The sequence below is a fragment of the Arvicola amphibius genome, chromosome 12 (genome assembly GCF_903992535.2).
Source record: "Arvicola amphibius chromosome 12, mArvAmp1.2, whole genome shotgun sequence".
Classification (NCBI taxonomy): Eukaryota; Metazoa; Chordata; class Mammalia; order Rodentia; family Cricetidae; genus Arvicola; species Arvicola amphibius.
In genome coordinates, this window is record NC_052058.2 from 37,343,373 (window position 1) to 37,368,253 (window position 24,881).

The window sequence follows — 24,881 nt, forward strand, 5'->3', positions numbered from 1 at the left end:
CTCGTCCATGAGAAAATAAAAAAAGAAAACATTTCATGGAAGAAATGAGTGAACTGAGAACTGGAAAGCAATTTCAAACAGCAAACCAGCAAAACAAATCCTAACAATATAACTGACCAGAAATCACCCAAAAAACTTAGTAAATAGCAAAAATCTATTAGTAGTAACCTTAAATATAAGTAGATTCACTCACCAATTTGAAAAAAGAGACTAATTGGATTTAAAAACAGAACCAACTATTTATATTTTCTCTGAGAAACACACAGCCATAAAAAATAATCCAATAGCTTGGTTCAATGGCTGAGAATCCATCTACCAAGCAATTCGAAGTTATAAAAAAAAAAAACTTGTCTAATGAGTCTCAAATATGGGATATAGTCCAACTCAAAACTTGAAAGAAGAGAAAATGACACCACATCAATAAATAGAATATTCATTAAGAAGAAATTATCAATGCTTATGGTCTGAATGTCAAGCTCTTGTCAGTGGAGATGAAACAGAGACTTGGGTCCATTTAGCTCCACCCTTAGCCTAGGGAGTTCCTTTCATTCTTTCAGGATCTTGACTCAAGTCAAACCAGGAGTAATGGCTTTGATGCTAAAAACTAAGTTCAGGATTAGCCAGTATGATAAAACAGAGTTGGATATTGTATTTGAGATACTTTGACATAGCCTTAAGCATGAGAGTTAAGTGAGAAAGTCAGGACCTCAAAAAGAGAATAAGAGAACATTCCCAGTCATTTGTGTGGACTTCTCTGAAAGAGAGTCACAGAAAATAAGGAATTCCCAAGTATGGCTTTTCAGTCCTCAAGGGAGTCATAGAAAGTGAGTCATACTCAAGTGTAGGTATTGACACCTCAAGGGAGGGTCCCAGAGAGTAAGATACAACCAAGTAGTCAGAAATCCTCAGTGGAGAGTTGCAGTTATATATGTCAGTAATAGCCATGTATAACATTTTATTGCCTCTCAGATTACATCACCAACATTTTTTAAGAATTCTTTTTCTGATTTCTCTGTTTTGATATAGAAGTTAAGCGGCTCTGATATGTTGGGTGTGATTATTATCTGATAAAGTAACCAGAAACTACTAATGTCACTGAAAATTTCAGGGAGCTACCTCTTAAACGGCATGTGTTATCAGGCAAATTGGGGTCCCTTCTTGGGATTCTTAGTCTTATTAATAAAATAATTTCTGAATGTACACAAAAAGAAAGCTCAGAACAATCTTAGTGGAGTTTAAAAAGAAAAGTGCCAAAATGAGAAAGGCATAATCTTGGCAGTTCCCTTAAGGAAGAAGATGAAGAAGAGGAAGAGATAAAGACATGTGACTGCATCAACCACATGGCAAAAAGAAGGTAACACCAGAGAGTGAAAAGTCCAAAGTATTAGAGAAACCCTCATTATACTCAGCCTAGCATCTGAAAGAAAGAGACAAAGTGAAGACTCTATAAGCTAAGCAGACCCTACAGAACCTCATGGCAGTTCTGTAATGCCTGTATAGACAGCAGGGATTTGGGGAAGGACACATGCATTACATCATTAAATAGTTACCTATTCTTCCTGTCTCTTAAGCATGGAATTAGATGCTTCCACATTCTTGAGGGGCAGTCTCCTTAACTGGTAATTAATTAACTAGATGTTAACTCTCATATTTTGTGTAGATTGGAATGTTAGGCCAGAGGTATATTCCATTGTGTTCACCAAAAGGAAAGAACTGTCCCTTGATGGATTTGCTATGCACCTTGCACAAGAGGTTTAGTCCATGTTGGTATCCTGTATATGGGGCTTCTGGTGATATTACTAGAAAGGCCTTAAGCAGTGGTTAAGTGCACTAGGTTTCTTTCTCCATTGCTGGCAAGAAGTTTGAAGATGATGAGGACTTCTTGCTCTTTCTCATGTCCTCCCATTTCAAATGTTCCTGTCTTTCTATCCAACTTCCCCTTGACTTCCCTGTCACCTGTATCGAATGTCTACTCATTGGATGTTAGGACTTAGATTTTTTATATCTAATAATTAACTTCTTTACTTTAACATAATTAAACCTCTTTACTATCTCATTTACTAAAGAAAATTGCTTTAGATGAAAATTATATGACAAAACATTATTACTTAATTTCCTTTGATTTAAGTAATTCAGTTGAATAGATGCAGTGTCTCCCACCCTTGTTCTATATGTGGTTTCCCATGATGATGAGGCTTTGTGTGCTGGAATGTCAGTGAATGAGTGAGGCCCTACCATACTCATAACATTTTTCTGTTTTCATGCTTTGGAAAGGTAGTGGAACAACTGTAATAGCCAAATGCTTTTCCACATTGTTGGCCTCCACAAGGCTTCCCTCCAGGGTGATTTCTCTTATATATATATATATATATATATATATATATATATATATATATATATATATATATATATATATATGAAAGGGACCAGAACTGCGGAAGAATTTTACTGCATTTTTTATATTCATGGGTTTTCTCTACAGTGTGAGTTCTTTTGTGCTGTTTAAAAGAACTGTGAAAGCAGAAAGATTTCCCACAATTCTTAAGTCCATTTGGTTCTGCTCTGGTATTTCTTGTATGTACTTGAAGGCACTATAAATCTAAATGGCTTACCACATTGTTTGCATTTATAGGATTCCTCTCCCATGTGATTATAGAATTTCAGATGTGCTTGAAATTTTTCTATAATGTGAAAATAAGTAAATGAGGGTGCAACACGAATATAAATGTCCAATTTAGAAGCTATGAAAGGTCAGTCAACACATGGCTTTCTTAAAGTGAGCAAAAACAGGTGTACTCGTTATCTACATGTTTTAACTACCTTCTACCTCTGATATTTCAGAGGGTAAAAATTTATTTACTTTCTTGTTTTCACTTATTCCTTTATCATAAGTCAAAGCAAAATCTGATGGTAGTGGTTCATGCCTATAATTTCAGTAGGGATGATTACAAGTTGAGATCAACCTAGGCTCCACAATAATGAGTCACTGTCTTATAAATAATAATAACACTAATATAGTATTTAGTGTGTATATAGTATATAATAGATTTGATGTATATATACTAACATATATTCGCATCAGTCCCATTTCTGGCTGTCTTTTCTTGGTGTACAATCAAGCACACGTTACTAGCATCTGCAGCAATGAAAATATCTTCTTGACTTTCAATATTTCCACTTTGGGCTTCATATATGCAACATGTTGAAATGGCAATTGATTACCAGTCAGTCACTGTGAAAAGCTTGTGAAAACTGCAACCATTTCCTTGCCCTTCATCTTACTACTGGTTTCATTTGGGGAGCTGATTCATTTTGAAATAATATCTAGCATTTTAAAGATAAAACTTAATATATTTCCTTGAATAATTTTAAGGACTTAAAAATGGAAAGGATTTGGGGTTGTTCATTAATAAAAGGTCTTGTACAGTCTATGTTGTCCTCAAACTTGCTAAATAGTCAAAGATGAGCGTGGATTTCCAATGTTGCTTCTGTCTTTCCAAGGCATATGCCACCATGTTGAGTTATGTACTGCCAGCGATCAAGCCCAGATTCTCATGCATGTTAATCAAACACCCTGTGGAATGGACTGAGGTACATGCCCAGCTCAAGTGCTGTTTTTTTTGTGTGTGTGTGTGTGTTTGTTTTTGTTTTTGTGGAAAAGGACAATGATTTTGCTGTTGTTGTTTGAGACTGGGGGAGGGAAATGACGTCAACTTGCTCTGTCGCTCAGGCTGGCATTGCACTCACCTTTGTCTTTCTTCCACATCTCAAATACGGGGATTACAAACTTGTGGCAACATGTGTGGCAGACTGCTGCATTTAATTAAGTGACATTTTCAGAAAAGAAGTCAAACATATCTTCAATCACAGTGAATGAAATCATGAGAATTATAATCAGTAACTTGCTGTAGTGGCCTATTCCTTTAAATTGATAACATTACTCCTCAAGAGTCTAGAAAGGAGGGTGGTGAATTTAAGGTCGAACTAGAATACACGGAAAGAACATTACAAACCCCACATGTAGACCATCATCGTAGCGAAAACACCTAGACAGCACCAAGGCAGTGAAGGAATAAAGTAGTATTTTTGGAGTCATTTTAACATTTTGAATGATGCACGTAGTGCATTTTCTTGTGTTTTGTTGCTGTTTAGAGAGCTGCTTGTGCTTATTAAAATAAATCTTTTAAAGCACTGAAAACCAAAAAAAAATAAAATGAACAATATGAAATTTTATCAGCTAACAAAGAGTTTGATTCATCCTTTAGCTTGGATTTTAAAAAAATGTTCTGAATGTTTTGTTATTGCAAATACTGTTAAACGTTAAATCTCTGTAAGACCCTGATTATGTTTAATGCGATATTTGTGGTAGTTAGCGTAATAATTAATGACTATAAATAAATTCAGTGACTAAGTACTTCTAAATAGATTTAATAAATGTGGAAACCAATTTCTGTAATTAAGTTTCAGAATTCATTGTATGTTAAGTAATTGCAGAGTATCAGTAACAAACATTGATTAAAAGTTTCTAATAAATGTACATATTGCTTTTCACAATAATAACTTGAAATGTTCACGATGCTTCTTTGGGTTGTAGGAAAATCATGATTGGGTCTGGAGGGATGGTCCAGTGGTTGGATGCACACTGCACAAGGCCCAAGTGTGGTTCCCGGCAGCTAAACCTGGTGGCTCACAGCCACTTGTTATTCTAGTTCCAGAGTATCTGTCGCACTCTTCTGGTCTTCATAGGCAGCTGCATGCGTGTGCATATATCCACACAAACACACATACATATATACATAGCTATAAAACATAAATTCTTTTCAAAAGCAGAGATTGTTATTTAATTTTATTTTCTGTTAAATGTGTTGGGATTGACACTTCTATCTAAGATGTTTCATTGATGCTGCAGTAAAGTTTTCTTAAAGTTATGAAGTAAATTTGAAATGATATATGATGAATAATGAAATAAATAAAGAAAATAAAGATATCAATGCCTTGCATTTTCAAGGTATATATTAAAGGCTACTTTTTATACTGTTGGAAGTCTGTAAAAACTCACTGTATAAAATCAGCTGAAAATTCAGCTGCTATGAGAGCAGGTGCATGGGACATCCATGGTGCCTGTCCTTTTCATCATGTTTGTCTACGCTAAAATTTCATTGCTCTATTTTTCTCTGAATCTTACACGTCGAGAGCCACTGGGCAAAGCTAATTTGACAGGTATTTACTGCATGCCTCACAGCTGCGGCTAATGGAGCTTAGATATTGTGCAGATCTAGGTTCTGTTGCCGGCCAGGGATTCTGTTGATAATGGATGATTTCTTCATGAAGATGATGGAGTAAGGGAAAATACAGCATAAGAAAGTGTGCAGTTAAATAAGAGCATTTTTAGAGGACAGGAAGGAAAATGTTTAGAGTTTTGTTGGTTCTAGGATATCAAAAGAGGCAGAAGGAAGTCAACAAAAACTACTTCAGTAGTGTCCACCTCCCATGTCACCATAATCAGAAGGAAGAAATTATCAGCTTTAAAGTCATGGAGTCATGGGAGGGAGGGTTTAAAAGATGGTAGCTGGAAGGGACTAGAGGGAGGAAAGATAGGAGGAATTTTATTTCTGTCAAAGCATATTTTGGCCTGGTGTGGTAGTGCACACCATTTATCCTGGTACTCAGGAGACAGAGGCAGGTGGATCTCTGTGAGTTTGAGGCAAGCCTGGTCTGCAAAGTAAGTTCCAGCCGGGCGGTGGTGGCGCACGCCTTTAATCCCAGCACTCAGGAGGCAGAGGCAGGTGGATCTCTGTGAGTTCGAGACCAGCCTGGTCTACAAGACCTAGTTCCAGGACAGGCTCTAAAGCTGCAGAGAAACCCTGTCTCAAAAAACCAAAAAAAAAAAAAAAAAAAAAAAAAAAAAGAAAAGAAAAGAAAAGAAAAAAGACAAAGTAAGTTCCAGAGTTGTTACATGGAGAAAAGAAACTGTATCTCAAAACAAAGCAAAACAAAATAAATAAATATTTTTAAGAGATCATATTTTTATAGGTGTAGCTTCTGATATTTCAAAAGAGACAATCCCACATGAAAAACCCCTGGTCATATGGCTCTTTCAACCTTTTCCACTCTCTCTTCTGCAACAATCCCTAAATCTTGTATTCAGTGATTGTGTTCTAGATGTTGGGGTTGAACTCCACAATTCTGCATTTTGATTGATTGTGATCTTCTGTAAAAGTTTCCATTATATGTATGTAACAATGGGAATGGTGGAATTTTATAATTATATTATAATCTCAAAATTAGGTTAAAACATATTTTAAATGAAATGATATAACAATAATAACAAAAATTCTTTGTCAGAATATCTTCAAGTCCCAGCTCCATGAGCTGTGGATGAAGTTTCTGAAGTTTCAGGGTTGAAAACAGTATGTCAAGAGAATTTTAAAAGGTATTAGGGCACAATTGGAGAGGCAAATATGACTGCATTCTAAATATTTTGTTGTGCTAACTATTCTGTGTAGTGATGAGCGGTGGGCTGCTTCCCACCACCTGGCTCTCAGCTGCCTGGCTAGCTTATGCCCAGAAATAACAACACACAAATTGTATTTATTTAAACACTGCCTGGCCCATTAGTTCCCCCTCTTACGCACATCTTGATTAACCCATATTTAATAATCTGTGTAGCACCACAAAGTGGTGCCTTACTGGGAAGATTCTAGCGTACGTCCCTCTTGGGCCGGAGCTTCATGGCGTCTGTCTCAGAGAGCAGAGGCATGGCGATTTATTAACTTCCCTTCCCAGCATTCTGTTATGTGTACTCTGCCCACCTAAGGGCTGGCCAATCAAATGAGCCAGGCAGTTTCTTTATTAACCAATGAAATCAACTCAAACAGAAGACCCTCCCACATCAATTCTGAAACCTTCATTCTAAATAATCTGTTTCAAAAGTGGAAAATGCATTGCATGTTTCTCCCTTAAAAAAGATGTTTGGAAAGATATCATTCACCTTTTCATACGGACCAATTCCTGGAGACTCTGAATGCACCCAGGTTTTTGGAGTCTTTTCTCTGATGTGACCACACTAGCCATTAGGTTCCAGCTAGATGTGCTGTCTTGCTTCCAACAGCCCTGTTACTCCCATGGAATCACAGATCTCCAAAACTGTGGCAGGTGAGGCTTCCTCAATAAATGTGATGTAGCACACAAGTCCAGGTAAGTTCAGAAATTACATGATCATCTCAGTGAACAGCGATTGCACCTTCAATAAAATTCAACAGTATTGTAAAAATATTCCCAATAATAATAAATAGCAGGAACCTATCTAAATATAAATACTGTTTTTGTTTTTCTGAGTAGGTTAAATAACACATGGTCACAATCTGTTTTACATGCCTTGGGAGATAGCACAAATGATAGTTGGAAAACTAGTATCATAGTTCATAGTTCATGTTTCATAAAACAGAAAACTGCAGAAAAGGATGGGACTAAAGAGTCAAATCCATCTTGGAGAGTAGGCAGGCGTGGAACTGTAGATTGTCAGCAACATTGCTTAAGAGGGGCATCAAGGGTAATAGGAGTTTTAGAGAGAAGATGAGGCGGGGAGGGTATAAAAGCTGGAAAATTACCTGAAAACTCTTCTATGATCCCACTGAGTCTACATCAAGGTGACCCAGAGGAAAACAACTGCCTGTGAACTCACACTTCATGAGCCCAGACAATTGTCAAGGGACTAAACTCTGAAACCTGGGCTGCAGAATACCTCGAGGACTGGATGCAGTGTGTACAGTCATGGTTGAGCCGCGCCTGGGCAGTGCTCTGTGGGGTGGAAATCTCTCCTGAGCCTTAGACTAGGGTGGAAGGCAAAAGCGCGCTCAGAACACCTGTCCCGGTCTCAGGGCGGATTATGGAGGTGTAACGAGCGTTCATGATTTAACCTGTGAGATTCTGCTCAGTGATCTGATCGACCTCAGTGAGCCAGTGAAGAAAGACTAAGAGATGAAACTGATGCCGGTCCCAGAGGAAAGACAACATTTGAGTCAGAATCGCGACCCATCTCAATTTCCCCCACTTCTATGGTCTCCTGTTTAATATGTAATGCCAATTTAGCATATTCACTGCGCCCTGCTCTTCTCGTTCTCCTTTTCTTTTTCCTTTGGATAGCTCTGTGAAGGACAGAGGTGAGTCTGAAGTTAGATTCCTCACTCCCTCTGACTCCTTAGAGCTGGAATTATTTTAGCTTGTCTCTTTCCATTCCCTTTCCTCTTTATCATTTCATTTTCCCTTTGAAGGAGCCGCTTCAGATTCTTACTTTGTCTCTATTGTTCCTCCTTTTATTTATTTTCCTCCTCTAGGCTGTTTTTTTTCCTCTACCATCCTAAAGCTAATTACTAGTCTTATCCCAGTTACTTCTGTTCTCTTCATATATTAGTATATAACTAAGTCTGATCTCAATGCACATAGAAATATCCATATCCCTTACTTCTTAAAGGTTTTGGATTTGAATGAACATAGTTTTCTAGTTGACTACTACTATATTTTCACAGTAGACAGGTCCGCTGATGTGTCTGCATCTGCCTCTGATGAACAATTTCAGCTAGTAGCAGGATACTGAAGTGGCATAAAAAATCAGTAGTTTTTTGATATACCAATTAAAAATGTATTGAGCAAGAAGTAAGGAAAATAGCCCCACTCATAATGCTTCCACAAAGATGTAGACGAACGATATAGATAGGAATCGAACAAGATGAATTTCTTACAACAAAAACACAGAGGAAAGAAACTGAAAAAGACAGAAGATGAAAAGACTCTCTACACTTATGGACTAGAAAACACAATATGAGTGATTCTGATACAAAGGGTGATGTGCAGACTCAATGACTCTGAAATTCCAATGGCATTCTTCACAGAACTAAAAGAAAATCATAAAATTCACAGGAAACAAAATGCATGGATAGTAAGGCAATCCTGACTACCTATGAGTGAAGCTTGCCGTACACAAAAGCTAATTTCAAGTCGACTAACAGAGACATAGTAACATAGACAGCATGGAATTAGCACAATAATAAACATATACATTAATGGGACACAGTTCAGAAACAGGGAGTAAAGCCATGGCCACCTAATTTCTGGCAAAGATGTTAAAAGCAAAGATGGTCTCTTTAACGATGGTACAAGAAAACTGAAGAGTAACCACGAGAGGAATGCAACTAAATGTGTGTCTCTTCCCCATGTCACAACAAACTAAAAACACATCACAGGCCTTGATACAGTATCTAAAACCTTATTGTTGTTTAGGAGACATTGATAGTCTGGACTCTTACTACTTAGCTGTTGTTGGGGCAGCTGGCCCAATCCCTGCGTTCAGGGGCGTGGCTGCCCCAGCGGAGCAGCATTCCCCTTAAATAGGATCGGGGCGCTGGAAGGAGCCCCGTTTGGTTCTCCCCTGCGTACCTTCTGCTCCACTGGACCCTTGGATCTGTAAGTTCCCTTATTTTCCCTTGTATTAAAACTGATTTATTATAAAGGACTACCGTGGCTATTTCCCTAAACCCTATAACCGCTGGTACCTTGCCGGTACAAGCTGTGATCGACCTCAGCACCTGAGCTTTGCACACCCACCCCAGTACAAGAATTACAGGTGTGCATTACAACAGTTGGCAAAATCAGAACTTTAAAACGGCTGCAGGGAAACAGAGAAAAAGCTGTACGGATGGTCAAAGACTGCCTGAGAGGGACCATAGTGACAGCAATACAGGAATTAAGCCAAAGAACTGTCAAGCAGCATGACGCGACTGTAAAAAGCTTCTGTATGAGCAATTTTCTTAATAGATGTCTAATTTAGAAAGGGATGTCACAAAAAGTATGACTAAAAAAAATCACAGAGGAAACTGTGCAAAAAGGGTTTAATTTCACCATAAAATAATAGAGGTACTAAGTATTAATATTTTTTCTAAAACTTGTGAAATTGGTTTCACAAATGTTTATTAAAGCTTCTGAGCATTCTGTGTAGGTTAGGTGTTCTTGTGGGTCCTTCTGGCAGAGTTGAATGAAGAAGAAAAATATAACATTAGAAGACACATTTTAGCATGAAGATCAGAATTGAGAGCAACTCCTTAAGAAAGTATCTTTTTAATAATGTACAAAACATTGAAATGTTTTCAAGCCAAAGTAGGCATCTTAAACAATGGAATAGTCATGAAAACAATAACCTTTAGTGAATCCTATATGTTATTCCTTATGAATATTGACATTGTGACATAAGTATATCTTTAGGTTAAATAATCTATAATTTTTAACACTGTTATGACTTTCTGAAGTACAGTTAGAATAGGATATATTTAAATGTTTACAGAAGGTAATGAATTCCCATAGATAATTAAATTGATCATTGAATTCAATAAAGTAAGCAGCAGCTTACTAGCTTTACATAACGGTCGTAAAATTATAATTTACCAATCTAATGGGTGTTTTAAAAATGTCAGAATCACTCAGAAATTAATTTGCAAGTTTAGAGCATGAATAAATTATAGATGGTAAGTCACCAGTGGATCTACTGCAAAAAGTGATCAATATTGACCTTTTAACCTTGTCTCTTAAATTTTTTAAATAAATAGGGCTTCATAGACAAACACTAAGGTTATTGTCTAGTTCTGTGCTCCTTCATTTTATTCACAAACAATGTTGTGAATTTGTTTTTCAGAATTATGGACCCTGTTTTTAAGTGTTACTACATATTATTTGCCACAATTTTATAGCTCTCTTTTTTTCATTTAATATGATGTTTATATGAATAAAAATTGGTACAGTAGTTCTACTTCAACTATATTTATTCATTCATAAATAAAATTATCTTAACAAATAGAGAATTTATAATTTTCCTAGTCTGTGAGCTACCTTTTATATTTCGTTATTGTGTTCTTTAAAGTATATATGAGTTTAATTTTGATTGAGTCTAACTTTTGCACCCATTTGTTCTGCTGTGTTGAGACTGGGTAGGTGAGAAGTTAGACCTTAGGGAACCAAGGAAAGCACAGCAGTATCTTGGTAACTGTGGTCAGAATGGCCTTTGGTGGTCAAACACCTTTAAAACTACAGTTAGGGTGAGCCTTGTCAGCTTGGTTGCTCACCTTCCTGGACTTAGTGGGAGTTGGGAGGACCTTGGACTTAACATTGTGAAGGGAACCCCGATGGCTCTTTGACCTGGAGAGGGAGGGAGTGGGGGTATGGGTGGAAGGGAGGGGAGGGAAGGGGGAGGAGGAGGGGAGGAGATGGAAATCTTTAATAAAAAAAATGAGAAAAAAAAGAGTTTTAGCTTTGTCCTCAGTACCCATCTACCAGATGCTTACAGAATCCTTTACCCTTAGTCAAGAGCAATAAAAAAAAATCCTGGATAGTGCCATGTATTTTGGGGGGCACATATATGTACTTTCTCTGATGTGTGTCTCTGTGTGTCTGAGAGTCTAGCTGTCTTGAGAAAACGACATAAATAAATGACAAATAGAAACAAAAAAAAAACTACAGTTAGGTGATTGCTAAGATATTAGAAATTAAGACAACAGAAAATTTTCCCAGTTCCACATATATCAGTTATTTTTCTATTTTTGTGACAAAGCGCCATGATCTAGGCAACTTACAGAAGGAAGAGTCTACTTGTGCTTATGATTCCAGAAGGATAAGAGTCCATCATGGGGGGAGAGGTTGGAGCAACAGACAACGGATATGGAGACAACAACAACTCAGAGCTCATATATCCAATCACAATCAAGAAGCAGGGAGAGCCAACGGAGAAAGGTAATCATCTTTGAATTCTCAAAGCCCAAGCCCAGCAACACGCTTCTTCCAGCAAGGCAATACTTACTACACCTCCCTAATAATGCCACCAAGTGCGGCAACTAACGATGTGACTATGGCAGACATCATTTAAGCACCACCCCACACTTGAACACTAACAGATGGTCAGCATCCTTACAAGACACAGCTGTGTTGTGTCAATTGCATTGCAGGTTTAACTCTGCCTTGCAGATTATTTAATGAGCTCAGTGGAAGAAACATCATGAAAGAGAGAGTTGATATATAGTGATTTGAGAAACAAGTAAAATTATTTAACTTTAATAATTTGTTACCTGTCTTTAAAATGTCTTTGAAAACTTCCTTATTGCCCACAATATAGAACCTGTAGATCTGCTCCTCTTGGGTCACTCTGCCACAATATTTGTTTGGCATGTACTATCACGTTGCTTTGCTAAGTAAAATTTTGCTCAAATCATGTCTGCCGAGTGAATTCTTTCCTTCATAGAGGTTATCTAAAGGCTTAGAGCAGTGGCAGGGCGCTTGCCTAGTACATGTAAGGCACTGGGCTCAAATCTCAGCACCACAAGAATCAAACAAATGAAAAGCCCCATATTGAGCAACCCCAGATAAAAATGAATTTGAATTATCTTTTATGTACGTTGTTTGAAATAGTTCCAAGCAAATTAATTTTTTGTCATTCATGTTCTTCTAAATAACCCTATTTAATCGATGTGAAATCTGTTGGCATGGATATGTGATTACCATTCCAGATGGCATCCATGCAATCCTGTTTCAGATCTATTTTCCATTCACAGCTTTGCCATTTTTTCATCTGTTGGTCTGGCTGTGGTAGGTGTTTCTGTTTCCCTGGGGATCTTTCTCAAGATCCAAACATCAGTTTTGTGCATCTCTTGTATTGTTCTACTTTTGTTATTTTGTGTTACTCTGAGTCCTACTCTTTTCTTTATCCCTTTCAATTTCTAAAAAAATTGAGGACATGATGAAAATTATTTTTTTCTCCCTTCTGGAGTTGACTATTACAAATATTATATATTTACATCTTTTTAGTAATGACTGAATATAATAATGAAATCTTTTTCTGTGCATTGCTTATGCTACCAGTCAAAAGGGTACCACATATATTGCTGCTACTACCATTTAAAACTAAATATGGTATGATTCCTATTTCACTATCTTCTTTAAAGCCTAGAATAACCAAGCACATCTTTGTTCAGTTCACGAGCGGCAGATTCGAATTACCATTCTGTTATCAATTTCATGTTTTCTCATGATTACATTTGTGATCAATAAAGTGTGGATTCTTTAGAAACTGGTTGAAGCTGGATTTGCAGTTGAGTTTAGAATGTTCATAAATATTATATTTGTTTTTTGATTCTTAATTTTCTAACTGTATTTAGTGGGCAGGTTCCTCAGCCAAAGGTTCTGCGGCTTCAAAATTTATAAATTTATAAGTGAATAAACATAATCCCCAAATGACTCACCCCTGATGCTTCTGTCTTTAGCTCTTCATGCCACTCACTGGCTCTTATCTTTGTTAGCTGGGATTATTATATATGTAAATAGAGGAGCTTGAATGAACAATGTTTCATGTAGCTTTCATGTTTTAAAATTTATCAGGAATTCATGAAAATAATATTTTTAAGAGTAGTGATTTTTTGTTTAACATTTTCACTACAATTTCATAGAGATATATCCTGTTTGGATCACAGCCACCCTCCGTTGCTCTTTCTTACACCATTCTACTATTCCATAGGGGCAATCCCAAATATCAATGTGTGTTCCTGGGAGATGTTTTGTTTGGTTTGGCTAGTGAGACACTATTTTTTAAAAAGTTTATAGATTGAAAATAAAGATCTCACGACTTTTGCACATATTCAAAGTACATGGAAAAGAATGCTTCTTGGTCCATTTCAAGGCAACAGTGGACCACTCGAAACATGACAGAATACAAAGTAGAAAACTATGGAACAGTTTTTGCCCAGTGCACAGGACACCCTGGCTTTGGAGCAACTTTTTTTTTTTTTAACTCAAATTATAACTATGCAAACTGAGAAACATTTTTAACTAAAAGATAAAATTTCTAATCAAAATGATAAGATTTTAATAATTAATTCAATTAGAAAAATATTATGTGTAAGTAATATTCATTGAGTAACTATGAAGTATAAGGATGGGTAAACTTTGGAAATTTGGTAATAGGCATTTTAGTGAAAGTTTAGCCAAAGGCAGAGCTGACATTGGTGCCTCTCTCCGCCTCTTTCACTTATTTCCACCAACAGTGGGGACCTCATCTATTTCCTCTTTCTGTTCTCTGCTCCGAGAACCATGCCAGGCATAGTATGTAATCCTGGCACATTCCGTTACAGGGATGAAAGAAGGGCCTCTTAGACGTTTCACATGATCTCACAGCCTGCAGAGAACTGGGGGCGTGGGCCTTGGAGGCTGGAGCAGACCAGGAGTCAGCAAATGACCAAGACAAGATGAAGGAATACCCCAGGCCAGGCATGTCCATGTGTTTTGTCAGCTCTCCAGGTGATACTTTCTTTCCTTAACTCAAAAGCAGAAAAGCAGGGCCTGCAGGAAAAGCTACAAATGAGTCAACAGGTCTCTAATTCAGAACAACATAGTTTGTAGGCAGTGCCTGGATTTGAACCTGAGGTTGTCCTAACAAAATAGAAACCCTGTGTCAATCTACACTAGCGCTGGTGGTAGCCACAGAAAAGCAACAGGTAAGGAAGCTGCTTTATGGACCCATCCAGGAGGCTCAGCACCTGTGATCATGTGGTTGTTGGTGACCAAGGTTATGCCGCTTTATGAATTCATCTTATTTTTCTGCTGCAACAGAGAAGTGGCAGGAAGAGAAAACAACCCTTTAGCGAGCTGGCTGAGGGAGGGCAATGGAGAGCATTTGAGTTTTTATTGCTTTTATGAATTCCTCCTGACTCCCCATTCATCTAGCCTGGGAAAACACCTGTTAAGCTCTGGAGAGCTAGCCAACCCCTTTCTTCTACATAAATAGAAATAGAATTCCCTTAAGGCGTTAGAGGGTGCGCTTGCAGGAGCATTCCCTGCTTGTTGTCCTTGTCTCTATTTCTGTTTCAAAATATCTCAGTGACTTTTTCTCTAAGAAGGCTGTGCATAAATGAATGTGTAGGAGCATTGACTCTGTATCGCAGTGCAAGGCGACACATGTCTAAGAGGTATGTGGAAGAAATCCCCCAGGGTGAAGGCAGGAACAAGCTAAAGCAAGCTCTGAAGATTAAGACCTGCTAGTGTATCATTACCACACTCAGCCCGACCCCCTGAGACCCATTCTAAAATGGAATATGCATTCAGACTGGTAGCGAGGTTTTCCCACCAGATAGAGATTTCAGGCCAGAGAAGACCAGTTTCAAACCTGATTTATTTGTCTTGTTTGTACATCTGCTGGGCAGGAGAGATGCACTAGAGGAGGCTCTTTTTAACAAACTGAAGGGTGGGTATAGGACATGTAGAGAGTGGGTGGGAGGAGAGAAGAGTGGCACGTGGAAATTTGTCAGACCTTATTTTCATGTTTGTAAAACAATCCCAGGAAAAGGAATTTTTAGAGTCTCAGAGGGCATGGAATTTATTCCTAAGACTATTGCATTAGATTTTATGCTTTCTGGGTAAGTTTGGTAATTGTCAATAAGGAAGGAGAGTATTTTGCTCCTCTCAATACTGACGTCATTCATATCTTGATGCGTTGTGAGTGACGACGTTACAGTTTGAACATTGTTTGATACCCTCCATAGTCTATTGCTATACACTTGCCACAGTGTGTGGCTGAGGGCTCAGGGGGAAGGTCATGAGGTCATGGGGGCTCCAATCTTATGAATCATTATTGTTGTCTCCTGGAAGCAGACACAACCTCACATGACCGGTTTACTACTATAGAGGGAGGACCGGCTCCATGCTCAGCTCCTCTGCATACAGCTAGCTGTCATTGTGCTCTCAGGAAAAAAAAGTTCACAAGGTTCTCACCTGACCACACCTTGGTTTCTAGACCTTCTCGATACCAAAATTACAGACCAAATAAAACACATTTTTAATTGCACGTCTCTTGTTCTATGAAAGTAAAATGGACTAAAACATACGAGCATGTGCTACTGCTCTTTTTGTTAACTGTTTTTCTAATTATTTTTTCTGTCACAAGGTCCATTTATATAACCTAGGCAGGCCTTAAACTTGTGTCATCTAGCCTCTGATCCCTGAGTATTAGGATTATGAGTATGCACCACCAGGTCTGGTTCATTTTTCTTTATCACATATAATTTAAATGTAACTTTCTCACAAATTGCCTATAAACTCATAGTTTTTGAGATATGGTCTCTGTGCTACCATTGTGCTACTTTGATGCTAGAAAGGCTAGCAAAATTTTAGTCCCCCTCTCTATGTTACACAGGAAGAGATGAAGGGAACCATCTCAAGGCAGTTCCCAAGAATCAGGGTTCTTTCGTGACTTCTTAAGATTCTTAGTAAAGGAATTTTAAAATGAACTCAAAAGGATGCTTGAAGGCCATTGCATAAAAATTTAAGAGAGAAACCACAGAACAGAAACTGTAAATATCAGCAGTTCCTGGGATGAGGTGGAGACACAAAAAGGAGAGAGTCATGCCATTTAAATTAGAGGTCAGGAAATTAGGGAGGTTCAGCAATGGCTTTGAGCAACAGTTGCATGGGGAGAAGGGGTGAGTCTTAGACAAAGAATGAGAATGTCAAGAGTGTCTGGGAAAGAATGCTTACTTAGCATTGCATCTGTATTTTAAGAAGACATAGAAGAAAAAAGGTACAAATTATTATTTTTGAGTCAAAGAAGTAGACAGCTTTAGTAGTAAGGATCTACAACCAACTATATGTAGAAATAGATTCCTTTGGTGTATAAGTACATTTTCTCATAAGGGAATTATCATGTGATGTTTTCACCAAGGGCCAGATTCAAAAAGTTCAGACTCCATCCTTTTGAACAAGAGGAAGTAGCTTTCCCTTGATGAGCCTCAGCAAACCCTTTTACCTCGACGTTTTCATATGCTGTTTTAAAACTTTAAGAGGGGAAAAGTGATGCTTCCCTTTCTGGGTTGCCAGGGAAATGGGAGATGGGGTACAAGGATGATTAGAAGGAAGGGATCTGTCCTTATTAGCCTCCAAGCCTCCTAGTGTGAATCAAGCTGCCCAATAGTGAGGGCTCTGAGAGGGGCACAGAGAGGATTAGCATCCCATTTGGCATCCTTACCTGACCTAAACAGGATGGGAGTCAATGACTGCAGGAGGGGAGGTTCAGAGTGTGCCTACACTGTGGGTTACTCAAAACATGAGCCAACACCTGAAGGTTCTCAAACCAGTCTTGGTGACGGATACTCTGAAGTAATTTTTTAAATGCTTAACAAAACAACTGTTCTTTATTCATGAGGTCACATCAAAGCTGCTCTTTAGGGGAAGCCCCACTGAGCAGAATAATTTTCTCCCTCATTTGCATTTCTATAACATTTTGTTCATGACTACATTATGACACTTAACACATTTATTTTAATTACCTGTTCAAATGTCATCTTCTTACTAGACTTACAATATATTAAGCAGATCAATTCTCTAATTGGTTTTTCAACTTCCACATAGTAGGTGATAAGATGTATTTGATGAGTTGAATTGTTGCATTAAACTATGATTGGTATACGACTTTTTATAGATGTTGCAAAACTACAAATTCATTGTTGCTTTTCCAAGAGTAGCTTAATATTACGCATTTGATGCTCTTGCTTTCTCAGGCACTGTGTTAAGACTAAGGAAAGAGGGCTGGAGAGATGGCTCAGCGGTGAAAAGCATTGCCTGCTCTTCTAATGGTCCTGAGTTCAATTCCCAGCAACCACATGGTGGCTCACAACCATCTGTAATGAGGTCTGGCACACACACAGCATATTGTATAATAAATAAATAATATTTAAAAAATTAAAACTATCATTAAAATGAAAACTAAAAAAAAAGACTACGGAAAGAAAGATGAGTAAATCATACATTAACAGTATAGTTCTTTCTTGTTTCAATAACCTTTAAATGGTCTGTCTCTCTCTCTCTCTTTCTCTCTCTCTCTCTCTCTCTCTCTCTCTCTCTGTGTGTGTGTGTGTGTGTGTGCATGCAAAAACACTGAAATACAATAAAATGAAATTATAGCAGTGAAATATAAAGTTAATGGGTCTTTCTAAGTGAGCTTCTAAAGGAAAAACAAGAGGCACTTCTAGGCAAATAGAATATTATAGGTACAGTTTTCCAGACAAGAGGCTGATGAGATGGATCAATGGGTACGGCAGTTGTCACCAAGCCTTACAACCTAAATTTGACCCCCAGTGTCTTACGATTTCTGTTGTAGTGAATAGACACCATGACCGCAAAGGAACTTACTTACTTGAGGTGTAGGCTTACAGTTTCAGAGGTTCAGTCCATTATCATCATGGTGAGCCATTACAGTGTGCAGGCAGACATGGTGCTGGAGAGGTAGCTGAAAGTTCTATATCTTGCAGACAACACGAAGTGAACTGGGACACCACGTGGTAATTTGAACATATATGAGACCTCAACGTCCACCTCCAGAGTCACACACTTCTGAAAAACCCACACCTACTCCAACAAGGCCACACTCCTAATAGTGTCACTCCCTTTGAGAACCATTTTCTTTCAAACCACCACACCCAGTAACTGCATATTAAAAAGAAAAAGTTGACTTCCAAAAGTAGTCTTTGAACCTTCATATGCACACCTCAACATGCAAATATCTATACATATACACAAACAGAAAAAGTTAATATTTTTTCTTTAAAAATATCCCAGATAGGAAAATGAAACACATCAAAGGGATATTCTTTACTGTGTGGGTTGTATGATGTAATGAGGACCATATGGGTAGTTACTGTCCTCCAAGTGTTCTGTGCTGCAAGCTGTGTCCCTAGGGTGACACTCTTAAGAGCAAGAGTGACCTTTACCAAGTAGAGCCCAGTGGGAGGTCCCATGTAAATTAAAGTGCAATCCCTGAAAAGATCCAAGATGGTTTTCCTGATACTAGTGACTTACAAGAAGATAGTTTCTAAAAATAAAAACAAGATGGTCCTCTTTTCTCTCTGGTTTGCTGCTTATACCATCTTGTTGATACACACTAACTTCCACCACAGTTATCCGTCTTTGCTCAATGAACTATATTAGTCTGTGATTGAACAAAGCTGATCATTATGGGTTAGTAGCATGTGGGGTGTTTGTTCACCCCAGGAAGCAAAGTGCAAGAGAAGGGTCCAATAAAGCCTTCAAAAGCAACATACCATGGTTCATCTTCCAGCAGGTCCAAAGACCTGAAGTTTCTACCACTTTACAAAATAGTGTTCAACACTCGAGTCTGTGGGAAATGTTTCAAATTCAATGCTTAGCAAGTATGCTTTTAAAAGAGTTTTGTGTTACTGTCAGTTATTATGGTTCTTCCATTGATGTGGTATTCCCCTCTATATGCTATAAATATCATTGGCTAATAAAGAAACTGTCTTGGGCCTGCACAGTAATAGAGATAGGCATGGAAAACCTAACTGAATCCTGGGAGAAAGAGGGAGGAGTTAGTGACAAGCCATGTAGCCTTGCCGGAGACAGATGCCAGAACTTTACAGAGTAAGCCACAGCCTCGTGGCAATACAAACGTTAATAGAAATGGTTTAAATTAAGATGTAAGTGTTAGCCAATGAGAAGCTAGAGCCAATGGGGCAAGCAGTTATTAAATGAATACAGTTTCTATGTGGTTATTTTGGGGTTGAGCTGCCGGGTGGCCAGTAAAAAACAAGAGACCTCCTTATTACATTCCATGACTGTATAATATTTATAAATAGAAAGTCTGTATGATAGGTATGTATATAGAGGAAGAAACAGTTATGGTTGGCCATGTCCATACGCTGTAGCTGAAGAGCTTTGAGTCTATTGCAGGGGATCAAGCGAGACTGCTGCCTTCACTCATGCCTTTCCTTCACTGCTGAGATTTATTCTACTTCATAAATATGCTATGTAATTTTTAAATCTACTATATTATTCAAGAACATCTAAGCAGATTCCACTACTGTTACTACTCTTTTGGGGGGGTCTTTTTGCAAATCCATTTTTCATTTCTCTTGGGAAAATTCCTAAGAGTGAAATTACAGATCTGTGTTATAAGCACATATTAAGATTGGCAAGAAAATGCCAGTGTTACATGGAATGCTCATACCATTTTGAATTCTAATCAGAGAAGCGTGAATATCCCATTTGTTTCATGTCTTTGTTAATAATTAGAAGTATTAGTCATGACCAAACTAGTGAGTGTGGGGTGTCATGCTGGGACTCATTTTAGTTTTCCTTGATGATTAATTAGATGGAATATCTTTTCATGTGCTTTTGGAGAATCTTGTTTGTGAAGTGCTTGTTCAGGTTTCCCTTACTTTAATTGGCTTTTGGATATTTCTGTCTATGTGTTACATTCATAATCATGCTTGGTGCATAAATAGATTCACTCCATGAGCATATACAAATGTGTTATGGAAGTGATGCTAGGAATATTTTAGGCCTTGCACCAAGATGAAGTCTACAAACTCTATGGTCTATTCTTTATTTTCTTGGAGTGTTGCTCAAAGGGACTATTTAGTTTTAATGGTCCAATTTATGAGCTTTTTCTTTATTGTTTAATGTTATGATAGGAAATACTGCTTATACTCCAGGCCACAAAAATCCTCACCCATGCTTTCATCAAGAATTCAGTCTTTCTCTGTCCAGGCTTATATTGTTATTTTGAATGTGATTGCTGCAGACAGTGTGATGCGCAAGTTCGGGTGTTTTTCCATGTAGGTAGTTAGTGGTTTCACCAGCACATTCTACAAGCCTGTCCTTCCGCTTAGGACCAAGGTACCTCAGAAACTTTTTAAAGGCCTATTGAACTCATGTCTGTGAAATTATTTCTCCTGTCTGTGCTACCTCCTTTCAAACTGTTCATCAAACTGTGCCTTGAATCTCTTAACTTTCCTCTTTTTGTTAAATAATTTTACCATTCTAAAGCCTGTGAATTTCTCAAACACCTTTGACTTGTCAGTTCATCAAAAAATGCGCCATGATTCTAGCTGGGTTTGTCTCACAGTGTTGTGATTTATTATTTATTCATTCATTTGTTTATTTATTACTTTATCTTGGAATTTTATCCCAACAGTCAAATAGTTGTGTTAGTGACTGCAGATCATTTACTACCTTTGTGCCTAGGCTGTTGCTCTTGATTTTTTTCTGTTAATTAGTATTTAATTCTTTTTTTTATGGTCCCCTTACTAATTTCATGACTTATACACATTCATATGCATGTGTTTTTCTCTGCTTCTCGTGCTCGATTGCTTTGTTCTTGCTCTCTCCCTTCTCTTCTTTTGACTTCTTTATTATTGACTTTATTGAGCTATACGTTTTTCTCTGATCCTCTCCCTTCTTTTCTCCTTCCCTTCAACCCTCTCCCATGATCCTCATGCTCCCAATTTACTCAGGGTATCTTGAATTTTTCTACTTCCCATGTAGATTAGACCCACATATATCTCTCTTAGGGTCCTCATTGTTGTCTAGGTTCTCTGGAACTATGAATTGTAGGCTGGTTTGCTTTGCTTTATGTCTAAAAGCCAGTTATGAGTAGTGAGTACATATAATATTTGTCTTTCTGGGTCTGGGTTACCTCCCTCAATATGATGTTTTCTAGATCCATCCATTTGCCTATAAATTTCAAGATGTCATTATTTTTCTCTGCTGTGTAAATGTACAACATTTTCCTTATCCATTCTTTGGTTGAGGGGCATTTAGGTTGTTTTCAGTCTCTGGCTATGACAAACAATGCTGTTATGAACACAGTTGAGCACATGTCCTTGTGGTATGATTGAGGATCCTTTGAGTATATACCCAAAAGTAGTATTGCTGGATCTTGAGGACGGTCATTTTCTAATTTTCTGAGAAATCATCATACTGATATCCAAAGGGGCTGTATCAGTTTGCACTCCTTAGCAATGCAAGAGTGTTCCCCCTTTACCCCACAAACTATCCAGCATAAATTGTCATCAGTGTTTTCTCTTCTATGAGGTTCAGTGAGGTTGGCTTTATGTTGAGGTCTTTGATCCATTTTAACTTGAGTTTTGTGCATGATGATAGATATGGATCTATTTTCATTCTTCTACATGTTGATAACCAGTTATACCAGCATCATTTGTTAAATATGCTTTCTTTTTCCATTTGATATTTTTTGCTTCTTTGTCAAATATCAGGTGTTCATAGGTGTGTGGATTAATATCTGGGTCTTCAATTTCATTCCATTGGTCCTCTTGTCTGATTTTATGGCAATACCAAGCTGTTTTCAGTACTCTAGCTCTGTAGTAGAGTTTGAAATCAGGGATTGTGATGCCTCCAGAAGTTCCTTTATTGTACAGGACTTTTTTTTAGCTATTCTGGGCTTTTTGCTTTTCCATATGAAGTTGAGTACTATTCTTTCAAGGTCTGTGAAGACTTGTGCTGAGATTTAAATGGCCATTACATTGAATCTGTAGATTGCTTTTTGGTAAGATTGCCATTTTTACTATGCTAATTTTACCTATTCAAGAGCATGGAAGATCTTTCCATTTTCTGATGTCTTCTTCAATTTCTTTTTTTCAAAGATTTAAAGTCCTTGTCATATAGGTCTTTCACTTGTTTGGTTAGAGTTACTCTGAGATATTTTATGCTATTTGTAGCTATTGTGAAGGATGATGTTTCTCTGATTTCTTTCTCAACCTATTTATCATCTGTGTAAAGGAGGGCCAATGATTATTTTGAGTTAATCTTGTATTTGCTACATTACTGAAAGTGTTCATAAGTTGTAGAAGTTCCTTGCTATAATTTTTGGAGTCACTTATATAAACTATCACATCTTCAGCAAATAGTGAGAGTTTGACTTCTTCTTTTCAAGTTGTATCCCCTTGATCTCCTTTTATTGTCATATTGCTCTATCTAGGACCTCAAGAACTATATTGAATAGTTATAGAGAGAGTAGACAACTTGTCTGGTTCCTGATTTCAGTAGGATCACTATGAGTTTCTCTCCTTTTAGTTTGATCTTGATTGTTGGTTTGTTGTATATTGCCTTTATTATGCCTAGATATGTTTCTTGTCCCTGCTCTCTCCAAGACCTTTATCATGAAGGCATGTTATATTTTGTGAAAGGCTTTCTCAGCATGCAATGAGATGATCATGTGGTTTTTATTTTTCAGTTTGTTTATATGGTTGATTACATTGACAAATTTTTATAATTTGAACCATCCCCGAATCTCTGCAATGAAGCTGACTTGATCATGCTGGATTATTTTTCTGATGTGCTCTTGGATTTAATTTGCCCATGGGAGTGTGCCTAAGCCAGGGTCATCTACAGAAACAGGACTGAGCCAGTGACCTCTGCTGGAGCAGGCCTGAGACAGGGAGCTCCATATGATCAGGGACAAGGGAGCAGCGATCACTGAGGGAGTTGATAAGAGCCAGAGACTTCTGAGGATCCTGACATGAGTCTGGGACCTCCGCGGCAGTAAGCCTTAGCCAGAGACCTTTGAGGGACTTGGCTAAGCCCAGGGACATCTACAGAAACATGCCTGAGCTAGCAACCTCTACCAGAGGAGGCCTGAGGCAGCAAACTGCAAAGGAGCAGATACAAGGGAACAACTCTGGAGGGAGCAGGCCCAAGTCAGAGAAATCTGCAGGGCCAGAAGGACGTAAAAGGGAGCCACTGCTGAAGGAGCAGGCCAGAATATGAGACCTCTGTCAGACTGGTCATGAATTCATGACCTCTGAGGTAGCTGGCCTGTGCCAGTGACATCTGCTGGAGCAGGCCCAATCCAGTGACCTCTTCCAGAGTAGGCCTGGGCTAGTGACCTCTGTCAGAGCAGGCCCAAAGCAGCAACCTCAGCATAAAGAGCCCCCAAAGCAAGTAATCTCAGTGGCAGAAGGCCCAAATGGCCCCTGGTATTGAAGAGTGAACCCCGGGAGCACCAAGTGACCTCCAGGAACACAGAGAGACAAATCCAGTGACTGGAACTGCACTTTCGCCATAATAATCCTATGATGTCATAGGACAGTTGCAGAAGCCATCATCCTTTTGAGTTGGTACTTCTGCATGCTTTTAGTAGTATATTCCTTACAGGAGACCTATAAAACTAAACTGATAAATTTCAAAGTGGAGCAAATCCTTGTTGCTGCTTCCCATGTCTTCCTGGCTGTCCATACCAACCATTAGTGACTGCCAGATTGAATCTACTCATCTCCTGGGTGGCCATGATAGGGTCACAAAGTTTTCCCTTATTAGGGGCTAAACAGGCAAGTTAGAGCCTTCTCAGTTGGTTTCCAAAGATCACTCAGCAGAAGCCCTCAGCCAGTGCCTGCCACTTGGTGCAAAAGCTGGTTTCTCTTAGGCCAACTCAGAGGAAAAGCCTTGGTTGAGTGCAAGTTTCCATTGCAAACTCACAGCTGGAGTTCCTCCCTCAGGGCTGAGATGCAAGGAGATGAAAGAGTGTGGTCCTGACTGGGCTGAGGTCAGGAGGAATGAAAAAAATGCAATTACCGTGCAGGCATTCTATTTCCATATCATCTCATTTATGTGTGCAGCCATGTTAGTTTCCATATTGTTGCAAACTTGGTAATTAACTCCCTGGAGATTTCTGGTGCTACCTCAAATTAAATCGAGGAAACAGCTTCCGTCAAATATTGTCAGATTAGTGTCTAGATTATTGTCTAGATTAGTGGCAAGTGTTTAACAAAATGAAGTGGAGAAATATAGAAGTAAATGCTAAAGCGATAGACAATTGAACCCAAAGTAAAAGACAGTTATAAAGAGAAGAAAGAGAGCCAAAGAAATTCCAAATCACACTCAAAAAATCTGATACCAGGATTTTGTCTTTAGGAGGAAGTCCACAGAAACACTTGACCTGATCTCCTGGGAGTTCAGGGACTCTAGACTGACAGTTAAGGAGCCCACGTGGAACTGAAATAGTCCCTCTGCATGTGATTGACAGTTGTGTAGCCTGGTCTGTTTGTGCG